Here is a 455-nt window from a genome sequence, read left to right on the forward strand (position 1 = left end):
AGAGTGAGAAGGCCCAAGGCTGAGGGTAGTGGGACTATAGAGTGGACCTATGGAATGTGTGTGTGTGTGTGTGTGTGTGTGTGTGTGTGTGTGTGTGTGTGTGTGTGTGTGTGTGTGTGTGTGTGTGTGTGTGTGTGTGTGTGTGTGTGTGTGTGTGTACTTGTGGAGTAATCTCAGTCAGAACGTACAGCACCTTCACACCCCTTGATTCTTTACACATTTTGTTGTGTTACAGCCTGAATTTAAAAATGATTAAATGTAGATTATTTTTGTCGCTGTCCTACACACAATACCCCATCATGTCAAAGTGGAATTATGTTTTTAGAAATGTTTATGAATGAATTAAAAACAAAAAGCTGAATCGTCTTGAGTCAATAAGTATTCAACCCCTTTGTTATGGTAAGCCTGAATAAGTTCAGCAGTACAAATGTGCCTTAACGAGTCACATACTAAGT

This window comes from Salvelinus fontinalis, unplaced genomic scaffold (genome assembly GCF_029448725.1).
Source record: "Salvelinus fontinalis isolate EN_2023a unplaced genomic scaffold, ASM2944872v1 scaffold_0010, whole genome shotgun sequence".
In the NCBI taxonomy this organism is placed as follows: domain Eukaryota; kingdom Metazoa; phylum Chordata; class Actinopteri; order Salmoniformes; family Salmonidae; genus Salvelinus; species Salvelinus fontinalis.